The sequence below is a fragment of the Falco punctatus genome (assembly GCF_963210335.1).
Source record: "Falco punctatus genome assembly, chromosome: 2".
NCBI classification, from domain to species: domain Eukaryota; kingdom Metazoa; phylum Chordata; class Aves; order Falconiformes; family Falconidae; genus Falco; species Falco punctatus.
The window spans coordinates 8,718,539-8,742,575 of record NC_137581.1 but is presented as its reverse complement, the minus strand read 5'-3'; the positions used below and the strand labels follow the sequence as shown (position 1 = coordinate 8,742,575).

General features: G+C 46.4%; 1 protein-coding gene across 1 annotated transcript in view; it reads right to left on the bottom strand.

Moving 5' to 3' along the window:
- The window catches only part of RAB30 (RAB30, member RAS oncogene family), a 52,702-nt gene extending 30,549 nt beyond the window's left edge, over positions 1-22,153 (bottom strand). The window contains exon 1 of the mRNA XM_080375947.1: positions 22,012-22,153. The gene's annotated coding sequence lies outside the window, so the exon portion shown is untranslated. The remainder of the gene's footprint in view (positions 1-22,011) is intronic.
- Positions 22,154-24,037: the final 1,884 nt, after the last annotated feature.

Genomic DNA, 24,037 nt, shown 5'->3' with positions numbered 1-24,037 from the left:
AAAAGTACAGTTACTCATTTAGGGCAGCTATCTGCTGTTAAATCCTCATTTCAGCTTTGGGTCAGCTGCAATTCAAGACCACATGGGTTAAATTCAACACTAAAAAAAATCCCCAAAAGCAAAAAACTCAGCTCTTTAGTGGAAGCTTTCTGCTCTAGGTCTCCTAGCACTGCAGGGAGATTACTCAAACAGCTTACCTAAAAGCCTGAAATCTGAAAAAAAATAAATATTAAATAATGTGTTCCAGGGGCAGGGTCTTTGAGATTTATTATTTAGAGCTGATGCAGCAAGTGGTACCTTAAGGACTAAAGTGGGCAGGCCCCCCCAAAACCAAGCACCACATGTGCATCCACACACAGAGATTAAAAGATCGCATTGGTCACAGCAGCTCTCTGGCCCAGATAAATCATGTCTTCACCTCTGCACACCTCTACTCCCAGCTCAGCTACTCTCTGTCTCCATCCAGGTTAATAAATTATTGCAGAGATTTGCAGATAGAGGTTTGCATTTGGAGAGATGAAGGCATAACTGCAGCTTGCAGCACCAATATTCACCCTTTGGATGTTGTCAGTGTTTGACAGCGCTCTGGAATAGCCCAAGACCTCCCAAAGCATGGTACTTCTGCTCAAAAAATATGTTCCCATCACAAACATGATCTCTCAGGGCTTTTACAATATAGACATTGCTGTGTAATATATAACACCACATAAAAATACAGAGATTGTCCTTTACTACTACTGATCTGGCAGCAGCTTACTAAGATTTTGACCTCTCGGGGGCTAATACTAGGAAACAGAAAGTTATTTCCTTTTGGTTACTTAAAGCAAACAGTAGCCAGTCCTTTGTAGACACCGATGCCAACATGACGTGCGCAGCCTGGGCAGTGCTGTCACTGCCCAACTAGGGACCTTCACACACAGCTGCGTGGTCATGGGGACACAACACAGCACGTCAGCACCACGTTTGTGACCGTTTATTTTTATTTCTTAGCAACAGAGCAGCTCTTGGGGTTGGGTTTTGGGTTTGGTGTTTGGTTTTTGTTTGGTTGGGTTTTTGTGTGTATGTTGCATCTATATTTGGCATACTGGGGAAGTTTCTGAGCAGAAAATAGCAATTTTTAAAAGACAGAATAAATGCTGGCACTCAAGCTTTGCTGATAGTAACACCACCCTCAGGCTTTTGTTCAATGTGAAGTGCTCAGACCTGGAGCCAACGGGGTCCTCACACGGACCAGGCATCAAAGTCACGTCCATCACACTTTCTGCCTTTGCAAAACTTTGCCCTGGCGTAAGAATAGGAGAAGATTTACCGGCTCATAAAAAGTCTAAGCCATTTGTGTATCATGTGTACACCAACATCTTCAAGGCTCTGAAATTCATCACTATTCAGCAGCACTGATGGGTCCCATGATGGTTTTTGTCCTGTGGGAGCCAGGACCCCTCAGTTATAGCAGTGTCTCAGAGAGCAGGGAAAAAGAAAAAAAAAAAAACCACAATACAGTAATTCTGAACTAAGACACTGTTCTTACCATAAATCATGGAAATATCAATATCCCCCAGCTCTCTACAGCTCCCAAGCAAACATGCAAATTAAATCCTGCCTAAATCCTGAGAAAAACAAATAACACCTGATATTTCCCAACTCTGTTAGCAATATGGCCTTTACAAAAAAAAAAAAAAAGATTTAATCATAGGAAGGCTAGAGAAATCACATGGCTCAGTGGTTTCATTGGTTGTCATGGCAAATGAAAATCCCTGACTCTTCAACTTGTGTGTTTTAGAGGAAAAGAGACAACAAAAATGCCCTTTTTTTATGACTAGAAAGGAGTGTTTTCCTAATAATCGCTCATGAACCCACTGCACACTATATATAAACAGCTGCTCCTTCCCAGGGAAAGTGTTTGCTGTTTCTTACTGAGCAACTCCGAGGGATCCAGGCAATTCAGCCCCAGCAGACATTCAGGCGCGGGTAATGAGAATCATGTGCTTTTACATGCGGTGACTTCTTGCCTGCCAAAGGGAGCCTAAACCAGCTGGGGGGGGGGGGGGGGGGGGGGGCGTTCTCAGCCCCATGACAGCTCCACCACCAGCTTCCCGGGGAGGCTGCTGGCACAGCATGGTCAGGGGAACCCGGCAGTGACACAGGTCCCCTTCCCCTGCTCCCACACTCAGCATCACCACATTTCCTGCCACACGTCTGATAGCAGAAGTTTCTTCACGTGTTCCCAAAACAAGCCAAAACCATAGGTATTTTAAACTGCCAGACAGGTAACAGCAGCAAAGACAGCCTGTGTTGGCCCAAACGCTGGGGTAACCAAAGCACCTTGCATGCCACTTGCACAACCAGCACCACAACCCCTTCGTTACAGTAGATTCCCTGAAAATAGGCTGGAGATAATTTGGTTGTAATTTCAGGAGTAGGTCCCCAGAGAGCCTGCTCCTTCCAGCCACAGTGCTTTTTGGTTTTGGCTGCATGCTAAAAATCTGGGAAGTTAAAAGATATCCACCCAGCAGATTTACATCACTCATTCCACCACTAGGTCACACGTGGTTGGTTGTGTCTCCAGCTCTTCCCCTCCTGCAAAGCTTTCTCTTCACTCTCAGGTTCCAACGCACGGCCTTTTGTCTAGAAGGAGTAACAGGATCCTAAGGATTAATGTTTATTATACAGTGTTGTAAGCAATGCTCCTCTGTGGGTTAGTTTTTTTTCTGCCATCCCATCTGCTGTGATTGCACAGCAGGGACCAGAAGTTGCACAACCACACGCTTGCAGCTGGCTGGAAAGCAGCCCCTTCTCTAACAAAAGCCACAACCTCCTTCCCTTAAACTCCTCAAAAAGCAGCTGTATATGAAACTGTGCCATCACTCTCCGACGCTGGCCACCTGCGTATGTATGCAGAGGACTGTGTCCTACCAAGTCAGAAGCTTCAGTGCATATTCACGCTGCAGAGCTTTGTCACCACCACAAACCAAACCAGGCTCCTCCCTCAACTTCATCCACAAAACCGAGCCACAATCAGGGATGCCCATGCAAATTAGCTAAAGGCAACAGGATATAACAAACCTAACTAGTTTGGATCCTTTATCTTTTGGATATGAGGCAGAAGGAAGGAGATCCATTATTTTCCTTGGCCGGGCTGTGCCTGCAGGACTGCAGGCGAAACACCCACCTTCTCATTTACAGTCTGTACCTACCAAAAGGAGGTCACTTTGTACCCAGCATGAGATAAATAGATTTCCACAATAACTTTTCAGCTCAGACAGTATTAATTGTATCACAAACCTCATACGTTAACCCTTACCCACACCACAGAGCTGAAACGTTGAGGCTGCTGAAGTTACTGGAAATGCGATCGCAGCCCAGGGGACAAGGGAACCCTGCTCTTTCACCCAAGACATAAGCCAAAACCACAGAAAACAGGAACTTTCCATGCAGGACTCCAGCCAGCGTACACCTCAGCATGCTGGTCCTGCAGCATCCCTTCCCTGCAAGGGTTGCTGGCTCACACGCCGAGTCCTCCAGCAGTTTGAGGGCCAGAGCATTTCTGGATTTCTATGCACGTGGGTGGATGAGGGGAGGGATGAAAGGCAAGGGAGAAAGCATGGGCCCAAGGGGAATTAAAAGACAGGCTCAGAAGGAAAAAGGGAAAATAGAAGGAAAACTGAAACCAAGCAAGAATAATTCTCTTTAATGTATTACCCCAAAGCAGGCTGACACTGGTACCACACAGTTTTTACTCCTTTAATTTGAAGGGATGTGACAGAGCAAGTGTTCTTCATCCCAACTAGGAGATTTTGTCCAAAAGCTAACACCAGCTGGTTACCCTCAGGTGTTCAAGATCTTGACACACAATCCTGAAAAAGCATGTTTCAATCACAAAAACAACCAACCAACAAAAAACAAAAACAAACAAACAAAAAAAAAAAACCAAAAAACAAACAAACAAAAAAACCACACACAAACCAAAAACCCCCACCGGGTTAGCAGCTTCTTAAATACATATATACTTGGACATTTTTCTTTAGGATACAGCTTAGCAAAGGAGATGGCATGAGCCTGACAGACTGTGCTGTGAGGATAAGGAACATCTCACATTTGTTCCTTCCTTGCATTTCCCTGGGTTTACACAAAACTATTTGGACTGCCACCATTTGTTCTTTGACAAATGGGCAGTCTACCCAAAAAACCTACTTGCAATTCAAAACTCGACATAAGGCATTTTCATTGAGTAAAATGCAGAATTCCCTCTTCATGTTTGTTTGCCATTTATTCCAAACACAAGCGCAGCCTTGCCGGCCCCCAGCACAACATGCCCCCATCAAATATAAAGCAACACACAACCACCAGCTCCTATCACACAGCAAACTGTCATTAATTACAAAGATTTCATGTCTAACGGAGCCCATCTACAGCAAAGAAAGCACTTCTAGAGAAGTTCTATATTTATTTCTAGTCCATTCTATATGTATTTCTATACTACACATGAGTGAAATTAAATATCCAGAACTGTACTACAAATCAGAGAACAAACAGATGATTCTTTTGTGTATATTTATCCTCACAGCAGGAGAAAAAAAAACAGGTAAAGACCAGGAACGGAGGTCAGAATATAAGACGACACATTGGCTCTGCTGACGACAGCTTGCAGGACAGGTCGTATGTGGCGCTGCCAATTTTATTCTTCCCTACACAACAGTCATAATATGCATTGCCCTGAAGTGGCACTGCAAGACCAAACCCACCCATCCTGCAAAATTCCATGCAAGGACGTTTCGCAGAAGCATTACATTGAGACTTAATTTTGAAAGCAGATTTACAGTCACTGGGGTTTTCTCTCTGAAAACAGGGTTTGCAACGCCTTACGCAATTTTATTACCGTGAGGTAACTCCAGCAAGAACAAGCAAATTCAAGCTTTGAACCACCTTTTCAAACTGGTCTGTTCTCCAATCTGTTTAGTTTTTCTCCTAAGGAAGAGAAATCTTCACCGTTAGTGTGCACTGCTGCTACCTTGTAGCACAAGCACCTCAGTGTCTCTTCAATACTCACACGCAGAACAACTTAAACTGAGCCAACCTGAACAACTGCATACAGGTATGACAAGAAGCAAAAAAGAAGCTGCTGCAGTGGTAAATAATCCCAGCAGGGTAACAAGGCTTGCCAAACTGGCTTCATCTGGGCTGGGGTATTTGCTTAGCTGGCAGTCCTCTGAATTGCTACAGTCGATGGTGAAAGGAAACACATTACAGCTGTAAAAATCTAGGTTTACAGGAAAAAAAGTGGTTTAAGGAAACTCTGAGGCAGTTTTGGGTTAGGATATTAAGAGGAAGGAATAGAAGTTCTAGGACAAAAAGCCAGGGAAAACACCCTATAACTTCTATTTCTTCCTTTTATAAGGACAGAAGGATACAGGATGAATCTGGGATAAGGATAGCTAGGCAGATGCTGCTGGAGCACCAAGGCGTGAGCCCAGCCAGCAGCACTGCTGAGAGAAATATCTGTGCCTGGCGCTGCAAAACACAGGCAGGAGAAATGCAGCCCAGAGGGGACAAGGGGAAGAAGAAACTGGCAAAAAACCAACCCCAAACCCTGGAAGGACACCCACCAGCTACCTACAAACTCAAACGTTTTAGGGCTACCTCTAACAAAAGTTAAAAAAACACTCCGGTTTTAAAATTGTGAAGATGCGCATTCTGGTGAGGCAGTGCATTGGCTCCGGGAATCTGAATTCAAACACTGAGCAGAAGTTGGGTTTGAATACAAATCTCAGTGCCAGCCTGAACTACAGTCACTACAGCCCCAGCTAACACATCCATCTGTAATAAAACATGCATTTGTAAGTCACAAGCAGGCTTTTGGTTCGCTGCCAAAAGCACAAAACAATCCAAGACAATCAGGGAAAATTAGGCATTAAGTGTCAAGTATCCCATTTGTGGCGCAACACAAGGGGACAGGTTTGAGTATTGTTTTGGCATAGAAATGTAGGTTGGCTTGTGACAAAGACAAGTGCTCCACATCAAAAAGAGTCTTTGGAGCCTTTGGTGTGAAGAACTTCACCTTCAGGGGAGAAAGCCAAGTTTTCACTGTGGGCTAGCTAATCCACTGCTTTGGTTCCCAGCCCTATTCCTGCCGCTCTGCAGTAGCCTCACATACTGCCCAGGGTTACAGCTGGCAGCTCCCAGTTCTCACAACTCTTAAATAAAAAAAAGTTTAAAAAAAAAAAAAAAACACCAAAACAAACACCACTTAAAGTGGTTTGAGTTTCTTTTCTGACAACTAATACCCAGTTTCATGTGAAGGGGAAGAGAGGTGAAGCACCAGGCGAGACTTCGAGGTACAATACAAGAGCTGCAGATAACGAAGCTCACACAGAAAGCACCACGTTTGCGTTTAATACACTTATTACATGTAAACCGTCAGTGAAGACTGTGTGTGTTCTTTGGAGCAGGTCTGTGTCCTCACGGCTGCCCAAAGCCAGCAATATAAGGTCCAAGCATGGTCACAAACACCACCACCCCCTTCACCCTCAACACAAACGCACTACTGGAACACATCCAGAGCCTGGCTGCGATGGGCACCTGGGGATTAGGAAGCCACAATTAAACATGTAATATTGCATCAAATTAAATTATTTATTCATCATGCCATTACGACAACCAACAACTCAAACGTGAAACTAATTCAAACATCAACTGGGTTATTTAAAAGCACAAGAGGAGCACTACAGACCCTGTACGTGCGGCTTCTCTGCTTTGCCCACTTCTGACTGTTCCTCTCCCTTCCGTTATTTGTCGCTTGCTGGTATCTTGGTGCACATCATATGAGCTTTCTTTATACCTGTTTGTACAGAAGGTTGCACAGATTCCAACAACACAAGAGCTGTGCTTAGCGAGAACATTACAGTATTTTTTTTTTTTTTTTGGTCCATCACATTGAAAAGGCCTGTGGCATTTTTAAAAGGTCAGAGTTACAACTCCAAAAGCTTCGCTCAGCATTTAACTATTGCATGGAGGGAGTGCCCAAGCACACTTTCCACCATACACACGCCCACATGTATAACCTTTAAATTTTAAAGGGAGAGCAAGTTGCGCATAAGCAGTATGTACATTTTTCCCCTTTTCTCATCATTAAAAGTAACTTGGAATCTGCGTCATGGTAACACTTACATCCAAGCCAGGCTGTTGGCCTCACTGTACTCTGTGTCACACAAAAATCACTTTATAAGCATTATCGTCCATCACTGAATGCTCCATACACAAGGCAAGATGCAGAAAAAGTAACAGCTCAGGTGATTTGCCCAAGGTCAGAAGTTTGGGAGTAGCCCTCAGGTAACCAGCCCCTAAGCCTCACGCTGTCTTTGTTGGACTATTTTACCTCTCCAGCCTCCTTCTCTCCTGCCACCCCCTGCTTTACTATCCCTGATCTCTTATCCTTGTCATTCTGTAGTCTTGCTACCTGCCTTCCTCTGCCCCGGTATCACACCCTCTACATGCATATTGGGCTTTGTCTTTGCCAAGAAAGGTGTAACAGGGCCAGTATTTTTCTCTGGGAACTGTTTCTGGGCCATATTCAGGGAATTTCTCCTTTTAACTAGTAAGTTTTGCATGAAAGTTAAAGCTGCCAAAATAAAGAAGGTAATTCTTTCTTCCAACTTCTCCTACCCACTCCTAGGTGCTGGGGAACAGGTCACCCATGATGGCACAGCCTTCCCTTGGGGACTTCACTGTCTCCACGTGGCACAAGCACACAGGCAACTGCCCAAATTCTCTCCTAGCCACTAATACCTTAGTGCCACCTCTGTCCCCAGACTAGAGCAGAAATGCTTTCCATCCTAATTTAACATTCTACAGGCAGCAGTCAAACCAGTAAAGCTGTGAACGGGAAGAAAATACTACTTTAACTTGTGCTGCAGGTTGGAAGATGCCTGGACAGCAACAGCAGCTCTGAAGCTTCAGTAGCTGACACTTATCTAGGAAGATCGCCACCTTTAAACAGACAGCATCCACCTCTTCTTAAACCCCCTCCTCCCTTGGCTCCAAACAGCCCTCCCCTCCCCAGCCAGCAGCTTCACTGTCCACACAGATCATCCATGGGAAGAACTGGCGTAATCTCTGTTGGCAAGAGAGCCCTTTCCTGCAGAAGTACATCAGTGAAACCTCCTAAAAAACAGAAAGGTCCTTCAAGGTTAATCTAACCTAGCATACTCACACATCTCAGTTACTGCCACTGCTCTTCTCTGGCCTTGACAATCTCATCTTGGATCCCTGGCATCACCATTAAAAAAAAAAAAAAAAAAAGAAGAAGAAGAAAAGGACAGTTTTCCTGATTTGCACGTTCACAGGGTTTCCTGTTGTTCTTCCATGGCTCCCCAGCTCCTTGTGATTACTTTTCACATTTATTTTACAGCCTAGCCTGCACCCCATTAGTTATCCTCAACACAAACAGCCGTGTCAACCATGCTGTCCCTCACCCATGGTCACATCTCCCTGCCCACACCCACTGAGCTTTCTCCTGCTGAAAAATACTGCTGTTACCTTGCCTCTCCCTGCCTGTTTGTGGCCATGACCTGTTGTGACCTACCACAAAGCGCTGACTCTGCTGGGTGGAAACTGTCTTACATGTGCAGTTATTTGGGACACAACAAGAGGCCACGGGATGCTGCAGCAAGGCACAGCAGCAAGAGGCAGAAGTGGGCCACCCTTAACTTAAAGCAGCAAGTCTCCCCTTCTTGAGGCTTACCCGACTGTTCCTAAATGGAAGTGCAAGGCTGTTACTCCCACGCCACTCATTTTCCTCCACGTCTGATCCACAGAGAATGGCAGTCCCTCCCGGCTCCGTCAGATGCTGATGGTGAGTTGAAAGCATGCGGCTCAGGTTTCTTGCAAACAGGAGAGCGCGGAATTACGAGAACAGTGTCACAAGAAACATTTTTGATATTTACAGGGATTTCTGCGACTGTTTAGAGTAAGCCCTTCCCACGCAGAATCAGAAGCATGATGGAGGGTATCTTTACTTTCCTAGGAACAGCCAAAATAGCCATTGTGACCTTGTCCTTTGCAAGAAGACAAACAACCCCAATCACACACTGAAGCACACTGGGACCCACTTCAGGGTTAGGATAAAATGACAGATGTTCTTTTTTAAAACCAGAAGTCGGAGAGTAAAATGTCAGAGCCTTGGACAAAGCCCGCAAATGCCAAACAAGCTTCACAAAATAACCTGTCTTTGAGCTCCTGAGAACAGCCCACACTCCCAGCAACACATATCTCGTGCATCATAAATCCAGGTAGTTTCAGTGTACACCTTTTTCCAATCTATCCCTATGTATCACAACACATACTAATATTTAATTAATACATCCTCCCTTTGAAAAGGATGCACAAGTTACAAGCTTCCTAGGAGGAGATAGGTGCAGATTACAGGAAAGCATTCACCGTAACAATTCTCTTCCTAAATCATAGCAATTGCCTTGTCCATTTGAAAGGTGCTTTTGCTCTATCAGAAAAATAAAAATAAAAATACCCTCGTTATAACCAACGTCTGATCCGCTAGCCATCAAAGTTGTTTGCATACTGGACGTGTTATTTTCTCCTGCATAGCACTGCTTGAATCCCCATAACACCTTCCATAACAAAGTGCCATTAACATGCAAATGAAAAGTTCACACTCCTTCCACAGCCCTACTCGAGGCTGTACACAATTACAGTCATAAGCGAAGGTAATGAAAGGATCAAAACAAGACAGGTTGGTTACACATGTCACAGTAATGCTTGCAAATCAGCCTCTCCTCTAATTACCACGGTATTTCCAGGAGGAATTGATTACAGCAATATGGATGAATGGGATCCTAAAACTGAAAAACGTACCGGATTAAACATTAATGCAGTCATTGACTGTTATCGATATATATTTAATGAAGGGTGGGGCCTAGCAAAATACAGAATTGACGGCATTTTAAATATCTAGAAAGACCTGAATCCTGGACACAGAGGCTTTAAATAGCCCAGGCAACACAACATACCAAAAATATAAGTTTATCCACCAGGTTGTAATTATACTGTGTGGTTTGTTTTCATCGTAACGATTGGTGTAAGCATATAGCCAGGCAAGAAGCCAAGCCTCAAAGCATGCTCTATTGACTGCTGAGGTCTCCATCAGCCCAGGGTGCTCCTAACAGAAATAATGGTTTGCCCAGACTAAGCCTAATGATGATACAATGCAACCTCTTCTCCACACCAGACAAGCTTTGGATGAGCATCGCCAAACAAGCAATTAAATCCAACAGGCCTCCCTCTCCTTAAAGGGTTATAAACACTTTATATATGTATATATATTTAAAATATATATAAATATAGATACACACACACGCATTTTCTAAGGAAAACAAGCTTTTGCAATTATCTAGCCTGGCCACCAGGCTCAAAAGTTACTGAAAGAAAGACTGCTTTAGCAAAATTGCAATGACAATACAATGTCTACATTTTTTTTTGTGACCAACAGGCAGCTGGGATGAGCCCCAAATCAGCACCTGCACTGTAACTGTTGGTGCCCTCTGCCCTTGCCTCTTCTTGTCTGGCTGCAGCTGGCTGGTTGCTCAGGTCTCTAACGCATGTCAACCAAGAGCACACGTAGCAGTCACGCATTTCTTCTTCAGATGTTCCTGTCAGAACTTCCAATTGTAGCTACTCATTCATGTTACCCCATTCCTGGACCTCTGTCTTGGTTTTTAGTGGTTCTGAGCCCTTGAAGCTTCAGCACTCAGCCACTGGAGTTGAAAGTGCTCAAAACCTCTCCAAAACACATGTTCCTGCATGACACACAAAAGCTGGTGAACCTCTTGTTAATAAATTATTTGATAACCCGAGCTCTGTATCTAGTCTATTAAAGCACTGACTGGTCTGGCAGATGACATTGTACATGGTGGCACTGTTTTAGCTCCTCAAAGGCAGGTAAGCCAACCAAAACATCCAAGTTAGTCTTATACAAGGTCTGGCGTCCCTACCAAACTGCAAGACAAGCATCTCTGAGCACTTCTCAATCTGCCATCTCTCTCCACTGACAGCGTCTGGGACCTACAACAATAACATTCGACTTTAGACAATCCAACTTAGGTGCCTATGGTGCAGGGGAGAAGCCATGGCTCCATCATTCAGTGAACAAACCCAACTGATTCTTAGCCAAGATCTCTGCAAAGGTATTTACACTTTCTGAAAGGATTAACCCCACAACCTATGTAAGGTTAACGGGACTTCAGTCTGAGGGTAAGTTATCTGGGTTACGCTTCCAAGCCTTTTGGATGCACAAGAGCAAACTCCATGTGACCGTACCTTTTGCCTCCGTAAGAGGAGGGCATTACACAGCCAGCCACACCAGCCTGGGAAAGCACTGAAATCACATTGTTGTACTACAGTATTTGAATGAAGATGTCCAGAAACACGCACATTTTGCAAGAAAAGAACCCCTGGGAGTTAGCAGGGCTCCTTCTGTTTGATTGGAATTGAACCAATATGACAGCACCATGGGACTGCAACAAAAATGTCATGTTTCACATGAGTCACTTGATCTCTAGGAAGTGCTGATCACATCAAAGCTAAAAATCACAATTCAGGTAGTGTCATTTTGCCTTCCTATTTCCCTGCCTGTGTCACCCCTACCACTTGCAGTATTACTTCTCTTTTTTTGTTATCCTCTCACATAAAGCTGCCAGCTGCATTGTAATATCTATCTCGCAGCACCTCACTGATAGCTGGTGGCTGCTAAGGCAATATTTATGCTATGGTTTGCATTACGAGTTTATAAAATTCTTTGGAGCTCTTCCAAAGGAAAAGCCCCACGTAAATTGCAGTTATTATTGTCATCCACAGGCTAAGCCCAGTTAAGAATTTGCTAGTGCTCACTGCGGAGACTGTGCATGTTTGAAACACCGATCAATGTGCAGTAGACAGGCCAAGTAATAAACTTCATTAACATTGCCTGTAACACTTTTCTTCAGCGATATACAATAAATCATTGATGAATATTCAGGGCATCCCTCTGAGGTTATATCCATTTTACAGACGGAGGCAACCAAGAGATAGAAAGTTTAGAAGTGACTTGTCTATAAACACAAAACAGATGCAGAATTCAATTGTCTTGCTTTTAAAGTACAAAATACATCTTTCTAGGTGAAACTGCAAATTATACAGGTTGATTTGCAGTGAAATTAAGGAGACTGCCGTTCCCCAAAGTCACTAATGGCTATTCACACACACCCACCCCAGGTTACACAGCCCTGGTGACTCACATTACAGTAACACCGACAGATTGCAGAAAACCGCAGATTCTCACTGTGCAAAGGAGGGACTAACAGATAAAAGCCCTATTCCAAAGACCTTATCACGGATAATAAAACCCAATCCATACATAAGATACAGGAATAGTCAAAAAGCAAGATTAATTACTCAAAAACTGCATCAGAGGAAGGACCAGCAGTGGACCAACCTTCCAGAGCATCAGACGCAGACAGAACTAAATTCATTAACTAAGCATCACCTAGCATGACCCAGGGAGGTATTTTTAAAGCCTTCTTCTGTATCTCCAAGAACTGAAGTCAGCAAGCAAAACGAGGAACATCGCGAAAGACATGTGAACAAGATGGAAAGAATTTTTATGTAGTTTCACACATCTTCCAGCAAGGAGCCTGACATTTAAGCTGGATGGCCTGGTTACTAATAGCTGCTCTATGAATTGATGCAACACTCTCACCACCGTGATGACTGACAGCTGCAGTAAACAAACAATAATTCACGCCAGGTTCTTCCTCCCTGTGGCAACGGCTTTTGTAAAACTGCAGAACTTCATGAGACACTTTATTTAATATTTATTTCACAATCAGCCTCCTTTATTCTAATAGAATTAGCCTCAGCACACAATGAATGTTTTCCTTGGTTATTTCATTGTGCAAGTCAATACTCAGTTTATTTTTAATTTCTTCAGTTCTGAATTTCTAACCAGAGGGGATTTGTTTTAAAGCTGCTTTTACCAGTAGTAGTATTAAAAGCCAGCTAACCACCTGCATGGCTGCAAAGTCAATCAGTCTGGGGACACTGTCCCAAAACAAAAAAACCTAGCAAAAAACTTTAATTTTAAGATTGGCTTTAACTAAGCGGTTTCCCAATCCAGAGGGACAACAGGTTAGAGACAACACTGATATAAATGGGGTAGCCATTGACAGAAGACTGGAGGTTTAAGATGAGTAAGGTGAAGTTACTAACGATGGAAGCCCATATGTCTCTGGCCATAAAGCAGCTTGAGAAGGAGCTTTAAAAATTCCCTGTACTACATTCACGTTTGCAGTGGAAAGTTCAGGGATGGTCCGTAACAACCATGTTTAATGGCATAGGACAGGGGAATCTCAAGCATCTCCAGCACAGGGATGTCCAACATGACCCAGCAGACATTCCTCCCAGGCCACGCATTTCAAGACACTTCTGTCCATGCTTCCTGGTGACATATAGGGACCAACTCCCTGCACAGCTAAGCGTAGGTGCACCAAGACACAGTTTTCCTGCAGAACTGTGACATGAGAACTGCTACTTTAAAAAAGGAAAGAAAGGTTTTTCTAATGTAGAGTGTTTCCCTCTACTAAAAGAAGTAGTTTCCAAGGTTTACAGACATAATGTGATCCTGAGATATTTCTCCATATTTCTGATACAGATATATTTGTTTGTTTTCCAGTTTTGGGGTATGTGGGGGAGGCAAAAGAAACTTCAGAATTTGGGGTTAGCGATTGCTAAAGAGACAGTTTGTTCCCACATCAAACACACTACATCCCTGCAGGAGATGCTCAGGGCACGCCAACAGCCGGCCACAACACAAGAGCAGACCTCATTCCTACAGACACCACAAAGCAGCTCCCAGCCGAAGCACACGCTCACGCCTCCCTCTCCTAAACAGGTCGAGCCTGGAGTTCAGAGCCTGACTTTGGGCTTCCCACTTGCCTGCTGAAATTAAAGAGTTAGAGAAACCTGGGTTTGTCCGGGGGCTTTCCACGCACACACACACACTCCCCCATCCATCTATCTGAGCAAAATGCTACTACCGTATTTTAGAAATGTGAATGCTGCTGGCTTGAAGAAAATGGGCACAGTTCCCTTTTTAGAAGGAACAAATTGTTCAGAACAAGGACAAATGCACTAGAAAAAAGAAGGCAATGACTTTGCTTCTGCTGTTTCAAGCTTTGGTACATGCAGCTCGGATACTGTCTTTGCACGATTTTTTTTTTTTTTTTTCACTAGACCCAACATTGTTCAAGAATCACCCTATAACCACCTAATGCTCTCAAGAGCAAATATTTACAGTGGGGATTTTTATATTATCAGATACATGAGAAATTAGAGGGTACAACAGTCTTCTATTGGCTACAGAGAGGAGACAGCTATTGCCATGGGGCTGGAGTAATTGCAATGGTGCAGATATTCACTTTGCTTGAGGGTATTTTTGATAGAAAGCATGGAAATAGCTGCAAATGGTTAAAATTACTCCTTTAGAGTGAAAGCACTTTTCTGTAGCTATGCCACAGAAATGGGGATTACAGAGAAGAGAAGCAGAGCCCAAACCCACCACCACAGCTGAACTTGCTACATCTCCAGTCAACCAGGACATGGAACCTGATGCCGGTACCAGCCATCCCAGAGCCCTCCGCATCCCAGAGGCACACCGAAATCCCAACCCTGCCCTCACGCTCTTGTGAACGCTACAGATTACTCCAGTCTTCGCTGGGGTTTTAATTAAACTCATTACCACAGGTTTACCTGAGTTAATACCTTTTCTACACAGGACACGCTGCACCATGAACTTCAGGGGAGATGCAAGAATAAAAAGGCTAACGTTGTTTTTCTTAATCTATTTCCCGATACACAAACCTGAACTGATACCCCCCACTGCAATTTCAGCCTACCTGATTCTCACCTCCAAAGATTACTCGTCTCAGAATGGAGTAATCTGACGTCTCCAGAGGACTAACAGGGATGCCAAATGAGTCAGGAAAGCTTTTTCAACCCTACATTTGTTTTTCAGGTATTTGAGTTAATAGCTATGAAGGAAAAACAAAAAAAAAAAAAAAAGGGATTATTTTTTCAAGTGGCAGTCACCTCTCTCAGTTAATGAAGTTCAGTAGCCGTTATAATAAAGCTTGAATCTCCAGCGTAGGAGAAGATGGAATTTAAAGCTCCCTTCTGCCACCAGCAAGCAACAGGAAAATAATACCACACACCATGGAGACCCCTTAGGGGATTTTTTGAGGTCACTAACAAGAATCCAGGTTGTGCAAGAAATAAATTCATGTACAAGTTTGTCTTACTATGTTTTTAAGACAGGATGTTATTCTAAGTAAATATACCCATGCTTCAGCCACAACTATCACGAAAACACCATGCATTAGACCCTGGAAGCATAGGAGATGGCACCATGGAGAAGTTCTCACTAATGAGACATGAAGCTGGCTTCCTTTAAAAGCTTGTTAGATAAAAAGCCTTGACTGATCTATTTTCCATTACTCTGAGATCACACAATGAAATTTAAATCACACAGAAGCGTTAATGATTATTTTTCAAGTCAGCTTTTCGTTACTGGAAGCATTCTTTGCAACACAGCAAACCCAAAAATCTCTTTTCTAATCCTGGCAATCCCTCTCACTTGTTCTTTGATCACCTGTAAATCTGAACATGGGCATTCACCTCCCAACTCAAGGTGTCGAGCTACATCCTGAACATGGATCTGGGATTTTCCTGGAGCACATGTTTTCTGGTACAGCCCACCACTTTTGTATCTATAGATGAATGGGCATTTGGAGAAAGAGTGACCACTGGGAAGGCAGGATGGCTTGACAAGTTCCTGTGCCTTAAGTTTCATTTGCCACAGGGCAGAGCTTAGGTGGACTGATCTACTCAGACAGACAGACACACATTCTTCTTTCCAGCCAGCATCTTTAGGAACACGTTCCATATTGATATCACCTTCTTCAGATGAGAGTCTTCATTCATGCCCATTCACAGTATTCCTCAGGTTCAATCGTAGTGGGGAGTATCCAAGCTCCCAAAGGTTATTGCTGAACATCGCTAGAGAGAAGAAAACCAAAGGGGAACAGGGAGGTGGGGTGGATGTGCTGGAGCAGGGAGAGACCTGTGTAGACAGAAAACAAGCACAGAGAAAGAGGATGGGAACAAGCCTGTCAGCGGTTCCCCTCAAGCTGGTACTGTCTCAGGAGTGACACTCCAAGCAAAACGCCCCATACAGCTTTGTCAGAGGGCAACAAAGCTGGTGGCCAGGCTGGGAGGAATGTCCTATGAGGGGTGGCTGAGGACTCCGGGCTTGTCTAGTTTGGAGAAAAGGGGGCTGAGGGGCAACATTGCTCCTACAGCTCCCTGAGGGGGGGAAGCGGAGAGGGAGGTGCTGAGCTCTTCTCCCTGGTATCCAGTGACAGGATGTGTGGGAATGGCTCAAAGCTGCACCAGAGGAGGTTTAGACTGGACATTTGGAAGCATTTCTTTACCAAGAGGGTGGTCAAACACTGCAACAGGCTTCCTAGAGAGGCGGTCGATCCCCAAGCCTCTCAGGGTTTAAGAGGCATCTGGACAATGCCCTTAACAATGTGCTTTACCTTTGGCTCAGCCCTGAAGTGTCATCAGTTGGACTAGATGATCCTTGTAGGTCCCTTCCAACTTAAAATATTCTATCCTAACCACTTGATTGTCCTGCAGAGGGATCCCATACTTCCACAGACAGGTAAAGGAGTAATCCATCCTGCCAAAGCAGTAAAAGCTTTTTTTTTTTTTTTTTTTTTTTTTGATGTAAGGAACTTGGTCCAAAACGCTCTGGAAAGCGCACACAAATGATTGCTACCACAGGGTGCAAGAGTCTTGTACATGTTTGGATTAATTTTCTTCGCTGTTCCCAACAAATCAGCACCAAGGGTTATCACCAGCCTACAGGATGGTAGTTCCATGGTGATCCCTTTCTGCAAGTAACTGGCTGGATTTATACCAAGCAATACTCCCAGTTTAAAGACACACATGCTGCCCTCCGAGTACCTGATTTTTGCTTAAACAAAAAAGCAGAGTTTAGTTTTCTGTAACTTCATTACAGAGGAGGAGTGGCACAGTGCAGCAGTGGGTCAGGCTGCAGTAAATTCCCCTCTCCATGGACAGCATCTTTAGCAGGACAGAGTTACCCTAGCACTGCTTGACTTCTGTACACTTTGGCATCTCTAACACCTTTTTTTTTTTCCCCTCCTTTTAAATTCACCCTGCAGGATACAGCCTTTTGAGAAACCATGTGCAAGCTCATCTCTTTTCATGCCACCACAGCCTTTCCTCCCCTTCTTCTTCTCTTCCCTTTCCCATTACTCTTTTCAAGGCCTAAAAGAAAACACTGTTCAGATAGTTAAAGGCTATTTTTTGTTTAGCAGTAGCTACAAGAAAGTGTTTCTGCTAAAAGGAAAGAAAATAAACAGGGTATTCTGTGATCTTTGAAAGGACAGCAGCAGATTTCCATGAGCTCTATCTATACCGAGCAAAGCAAGACCTTACTTGGTGTCCTCTGTTTCTCCTCTCTTTGTACAAGTATTCCCTAATTATCTCAGGAAACTAATAGCTAGGTTAGTTTAAACAGGTGGTTTAAATTTTGCCTTAAGTATATTAAGGGAGAGCGCACCTCTGCAGACAGACAGAAGCGCGATGTAGTGAGAGCGGTAACTCCAGGCGAGGCGAGATGACAAATAGCAATTCAGTCTCCAGCTGTTCGCAGCCTACATACCTATCCCCAGCTCAATACAACAAAGCTCTCTAATGATTTTTATCTACACAGGATGAAATCAAATGGCATTACAACACAAATCTCACTAATACCTTATGCAGTTCCAATGTTTAATAGCACAAATTAGTTATGAAACTCCTGTAACAGCAAACAGACTTTAACATGGTCTTGGCTCTGTTAAATACTGACAAGGATTTTTAAGGGACAAATTCATCCTTGTTCTGCCCTAATTATTTCAACATATTAGCACCTACAGAATATTTGACTCAATCCCCTCCCAGTTTAAATTCACGATTTAAGCACAGGCCAAGCAGGATTACATGACAAACATGACAGATCAGTTCTTTGCCGCTGTAAGAGACCCATTAAAAACAAAATGAGGATTTAGTTAGTTATTGACAGAATCACTGGGGGGGCAGGAAGCTAAATGACTTGATGCAAAATGAAATTACAGAAACTAGAGAGTCAATCAAAACATTGCTTTAGGTCATCTCGTCTGTCCTCCAGCCACAGCAGGGCTGCTGCTGAGCACCTCTGCCCCAAGCTCTCTCCCACCAGGTTGATGTTTTTGGTGTTCAAAACACATCCATAATACAGAAGATGACTTTATTGGCTCTTAGATCTCCTGCTGCAAAGTCTTGCAAGCATCCATACAAGCCTCCTTGTTTAAAGAGCCCCATCACAGCAAGGTATGTCCACCTTGTGCTGCTTTCTGCACTCCTGCCGTGCCAGCCACACTGTTGCAATCTCTTGAACTTTGGCATTGCCGGGGTGGTAATTTGGCAATACCCACCAACTAGATCCCAGCACTTTCCCCCTGGACTCCACCTCCCATACTTGCCAAAAGCAAGGCTCGCACAAACTGTTGTCCCTGCCCTTAAAAAAAAAAAAAAAAAAAAAAAAAAAAAAAAAAAAAAAAACACAAAAACAAAAAGGCAGCGCAATATGCTTTAAAATTAGAACAGAAATTTACCTAATTCCTAGCTCTTATCACTTCTTGTTTGGCTACATTTTATGCAAAAATAAGAAAGTGCCAACAACACCATACCTCAGCCACAAAAAGTACCACCTGCAGATACATCTATCTGGGAGATGCCACAAAACTTAGAGCAAGCACCTCAACGTGCTGATGGATGCATGCCGGCTTGGCTATACAGTGAGGACCAAACAAGGGCAGCGCCAGAGCCAGGAGCTCTACAACTTGCATTGGAGCGCCACAAAACTTCAGCTCAGGCAGTGAGCAACACCTTCCACCTGCAGCTGGGCCTGGGAAGACGGGCAGCACACAGCATAGATCCACTAACAGAGAAAAGCTCTTTCATAAGAAAGCAACAAGCAGAGGTTCAGTTTGCTCACAGACACCTTTTGCCCGCTCCCCACTTCTCACCTTGCCTCCCCATGCCTGTCTGGGAAGCGACTGCTCAGTTCCTCCCTGAACAGCCTTCTTCATCCACCCACCTCTCCCCTCCAGAAACTTCAGTTGCCTCACCATACCCCAACTCCACGCTACAACAAAATCACTGTCCTCTCATAGCTCAGCTCTGGAGCAGAGAAGAAAGTGAAGCTTAAAAGGGAGCAAGTCCATCCCAGCTCTGGCACTTCCCAGTTCCTCTCATCTCACCGGTCTTTGGGTCTCCCGATACATGAGGTTCATCTCAGGGCAGCTTGAACTTCTTTCTGCGACAGTTCTGTGATGGGCAATTTAATACGGCACAGGGCATGTGGGTGACGCTGATAAAGCCAATTTGCAAAGACTCAACTTCTGGCTTCACTAAGAAGCCAATCAACGGCATCAGACAACTCCGCTAAGAGCAGGACTAAGACACAAGAAAACTGTATAGAGTATGACCACAAGACCATCTACCCCTAAATCCCCTTTCAGAAACTGGACACCAGTAAGAAATGGGGGGAAAAGTAAAAGACCAGAGGAAATATTTAGTGCTGCTTTGCTGGGATATTCTCTTTGCTTCCAGCAATTGGCATCTTCAGGACCCTTTGAATCACAGCAAATGCATACATTGCATTTAGGTCTTCGCAGAATCAGTAATCAAATGACTCAAGAGGAAGGGCCCCTTAGCTCATCTGTGCTTTTTCACAGCAATCACTTGGCTATTGAGTGATTTTCAGCTTTCAGTCCATTTTTCTGTGTCTATATTTCGGTTGCTGCTAGGCAAAATTTAATCTTATTATATTAATAGTGTAGATTTGAGGTACATTTTTAATCCACTTCTTGCGGTGGTATAGCATAGCTTGAAAATGTTTGCATTGTCACAAGGCTAATTCAAGAAATGTCACAAATTCAGAAAAAATAACAAAACAAGCATAAACACCAATACATGTTTGTAAAGATATATACCATATAAAGATGAAGGCAGAACCAAAAAAAGGGACATCACAAAAACTGCATAAATACAAAATCCCTGGCCACGGATTCCTTGCTTATTCTCCCCAACTCCGGTATCAATACCTCTCAGAACAGCTCCCAGGCTATGCTTTCAAATTATCACTTCATTTCCAGTGTCTTCTCTCCATAGATAACAAAATCACTGCTATAAAACTTCTGCTTCTATAGCCAAGATGGGAAACCCTCTATTAGATTACCCATTCCCTCCCTTGTAAAAGAAAGGGGGAAATGCCATTCCAGGAAATAAAAATGTTAAAAAAAATACCAAACAAACAAAAGCAACTCCTGCATGCACTGTTTTTCTTCCCCTTTGAGTCAGTAACAGAGGAAGGAAGGAAAACACACAGATAAAATAAATGTAAGGAGAAGGTGTGGATGCAGCCTGTTTATCCTGCTTGAAGAGGGGAGGGTGGTTAAATGCCACACATTGCATACGGACACCCCAACCACCGCCTTGGTGTTTACAAACACTTTGATCAAACCAAACAGGGAGTTTCATTGTCCCCACTGCACTCATGTCACCCGTCCCCCAGTGCTGCGATTCCAGGGAGAGCCTGCCAGAGGACACACAGTGCCAGTTACACAAGAGAAGCGCAGAAGCAAATATGCAGCAGAGGGAAAGGAAAGGAAAAAAATATATATATATATCAGCCGAGCTGCACACTCTCTTCCTGCTCTCAGAACAGCCTCCAAGCCAGGCTTTGGAGTGGATTAACTTTAAAGGGCACTGAAAGATGCTGACAGATTTGAGGTGAGCAGGAACTCTGTGTGCATGCATTTCACCACCACCAGCACCAGATTATACATCTGGGGTCCATGAGCGATTGCAGCGATAATGGAGTTATAGAAGGGGATCAAACCTTCTGCTGTTAGGCACTAAGGAAAAAAAATATCGAATATCTTGCATTAATATCACATCACCATTGAAGTAAAGATCTGAACTGCACCTCAGAAACAGCAAGGAACAGGGAAACAAGTAAGGAAGCCACACTAAAATAAAGTGCTGCCGGACCACAAAGTTTTAACAAAATTTAAAATATACACACTTCTTTTATTTACGATAAAAGGAAAAGAGACCAGAGCGATAGTTTGGAAGCTGAAATGAACCACCCGGCTGTCCAGCCGACAACTGACAATGAATACTCATGAAATGACTTAGAAAAGAAACCTGGACCCACTGCACATAGCCAGAATGGAAAGCCAGTTCGATTCAAATCTCCCCCGTTTCCCTGAAAGAGGGGAAGAACGGGGGGATCAAAACACAGAAGCCGCACGACGCAGCTCACCAGCATCCCCAAAACCATCCCAAAACAGACTTTCCCTGTTCGACTTATTAAAAGATGGTCGTGTTCCCCGCCCTCCCCCTCCCCAGGAACCCCAGGTCTCACAGGAGCTCAGCAGCACTTAACGACAGCGATTAACAATCCATTTTATTTTTTCCGCTGTTAAACGGTGCGGACGACAAACGGGACGGGGCTCTGCCCGAAGCATCCCGAAGTTGCGGGAGTTTCCCGACGGCAGCGGGACGCACAGCGCGGCCGCACCTGCCCGCCGGACCCCAGGGGCCGGGGGGGACCCCTCGCCGCGGTATTTCTCCGACGTAGGGGTTTTGGGGGGTTCCCCCCCCACCCCTTGCTCAGCAATGCCAGGGAAAGGAGACGCTGCCCTGCTCGGCAGCGCTTCTCCCCGCTGGGGAATGCCAGGCGCGGGGGAGCGCACGGGGAGATGGGGGGGATTGGCGGGGAGCGGGGGGGGGGGGTGGTGATAAAAAGGGGAGCAAAACCACAGGAAGCGAGAAGAGATGCGCAGAACTCACCTGGTTTGGGATTTTTCCTCCCTCTCCACGATCATGAAACGAGGCGGGAACCAGGAGCCGGTCACCGGCGATGGTAGAAAGCCGGCAGCCCCCGGCCGCCCCACGACGGGGATAGCGGGGCTGGGTAGGGTGCAGCCCCCGCACACCCGGGGGGAGGTGCTGTGCCGCCCCCGGCGCGGTGCAGCCCCCCAGGGATGGGTGCAGGGCAGCCCCCTCCCTCCAGAGATGGGTGCCGGCCGCCCACCCGGTGCGGGGCAGCTCCCCGGAACGGGTGCAGCGCGGTCGGACGCAAAGCAGCCACGCTCAGGGATGGGTGCCGAGCCCCGCCGCTCCTCCCCGTGCAGCGCAGCCCACTCGGAACGGGTGCTGAGCCACCCTCGGGCCAGGACAGACCCCCCCCGGGACGGGTGCAGCAGGGTTCGGTGCACGGTAGCGCTCTTCGGGAACAGGCGCAGGGCCGCCCCTGGCTGCAGGGCAGCCCCCCAAGCTGGTGCAGGAGCAGGGCCGCCCCGGGCCAATGCTAGGGGGCCGGAGCGGAACGGGAGCAGGAGCGGGCTCCCCCCCCCGCCGTGGCCGGCAGCGGCAGCGGGAGGCGGCACCGGCGAAGCACAATGAACGGCGGCGCGCCCCCTCGGCCGCCCGCTGGGCAATGACATCACCCCTCTCGCCCGCCGGGGCGGGGCCAGCGGCCGCGCTGCCGCCTCCCCATTGGCTGGCGCCCGCCGGCAGCGATGGCTTCTGGGGGTTGTAGTTTAACGAAGGACGCGCTGCGCGGAAGCGCGCAGGGCGAGGACTCGATTTCCCGACAGGCCCCGCGCCGCGCGGTCGCGGTGGGGCGCGGGCGGGGGCCGGGGAAGGAGGTGGTGGTAGCCGCCATGTTGATGGCGTGGGATGCTCGTAACTCAGGAGGAGCGGCCGGGGAGCCGGGTTAAGATGTCGGAAAAGGGGGAGGGTGGGAGCCAGGTTTTGGTTTAGGGGGTGGAAAGAGCTTGTTCGAGGGAGCGAGAGAGGAGGGGGGCGGTTGAGGGGATGCGGCGGGTAGCGGAGGGCTCTGAAGGGCGTTACGCAGCGGCCGGCTGTCCCTCGGTGCCCGCCGGCTCTGGGAAGGGCAGTGCCTCTCTGTGGGGGGAGCGAGGTGAGGGGTGGGAGTGCGTTCCCGGGGTTCGCCCCCCCCTTGCGGGCCGGAGCGGGGCCCCTGCGGTCCTGGCGGCGGGGCCCTGAGGCGGGCGGGCCTCGGCGGCGCGGGAGCGGCGGCCGCTGAGGTGGGTCTGTGGAAGGAGCTGGGGGGCGCTCGGACGGGGCCGCGGGCCGGGTTGTGGGGGCTGCGGGGCGTGGCGGGGCCGGGGGGCGCTGGTTTGGAAGGGGGGGAGGGGGCTCCGTAGCTCCCGGGGTTGTGCCCCTGGCGCCCTGTGGGGAGAGGGGCCCGGTGCGGGGCTGTAGCTGCCGAGGTGTTGGGCCCCGGCCTGGGATGAATGCAGGCTGGGTTAAAGAGCAGGGCTGGGCTCATGGCCTGGCCTTGGTGGGGCAGGCCTCAGCAGGGAGCAGGCTGGGACGTGCCCTTGTCACACACAGGGTGGTAGCTTGTGCGTGCTGGCTGAGGGCTCCTGTTATTTTTTTCAAGGGTCGTGGCTTCTTTCTGATAACAGTACTGACAGTGTTTTGCTGTCACAGGTACGTGGCTTAGTGTGTCCAGCTTTGCCCCTTCCCACAGGGGGCTGTTACCTGCGTGTCTGAAAGAGGGTAGATTTAGAATCGATAGTGGGAAGCAATTCTTCACTGTGCAGGTGGTGAGACACTGGCCCAGGCTGCCCAGAGCAGCTGTGGGTGCCCCATCCCTGGCAGGGCTCAAGGCCAGGCTGGACGGGGCTGGGAGCAGCCTGGGCTGGTGGAAGGTCCCTGCCAGTGGCAGGGTGGTTGAAACGAGATGATCTTTAAAGTCACTTCCAACCCAAACCAGTCCATGATTCTGTGTCCATAGAGACATAAATCAACCTTGAAAAAGCTGAGAGAATAGATGAGGTGGTAT